Source organism: Egretta garzetta, unplaced genomic scaffold (genome assembly GCF_000687185.1).
Source record: "Egretta garzetta isolate BGI_Z169 unplaced genomic scaffold, ASM68718v1 scaffold396, whole genome shotgun sequence".
Lineage (NCBI taxonomy): Eukaryota > Metazoa > Chordata > Aves > Pelecaniformes > Ardeidae > Egretta > Egretta garzetta.
This window is the reverse complement of record NW_009259861.1, coordinates 59,172-59,568: the sequence shown is the minus strand read 5'-3', so window position 1 is coordinate 59,568 and position 397 is coordinate 59,172. Positions and strand designations below refer to the sequence as shown.

The 397-nt window shown below is 70.3% G+C and overlaps 1 protein-coding gene across 1 annotated transcript in view; it reads left to right on the top strand.

Moving 5' to 3' along the window:
• ABCA7 (ATP binding cassette subfamily A member 7) overlaps nt 1-397 on the top strand; it is a gene marked incomplete at its 3' end in the record, with an annotated part of 16,746 nt that overhangs the window by 2,388 nt on the left and 13,961 nt on the right.

The following is a 397-nucleotide window of genomic DNA, read 5'->3' as shown; positions in this document are numbered from 1 at the left end:
CATGGGTAAGACCCTGTACACGCCGCCCGGCCCCGGCCCTGACAGCGTCATGGCTGAGGTGAGCGGGGGACCCCAGGGGGGCTGGAGGGGTCTCGCCCCGGCCCTGCCTCACCCCATGCCCTGTGCAGGTGAACCGGACCTTCCGGGAGCTGGCGGTGCTGGGGGAGGCGGGGAGCGCCTGGCAGGAGTTGGGACCCCGCATCTATGCCTTCCTCAACGACAGCCTGGAGATGCAGGTCCTCCGGGTGCGTAACCCCCCCAGACCCTCTCCCCATCGGGGACCAGGCTGCGGTGGGGTGTGGGATGGGGGTGCGGTGGGGTGCAGCCGGGGTTCCTGGCTGGGAGCAGGGTGGGCTGCATCACCCCACAGTACCCTGGTGATTTGCAGGAGCTGCTG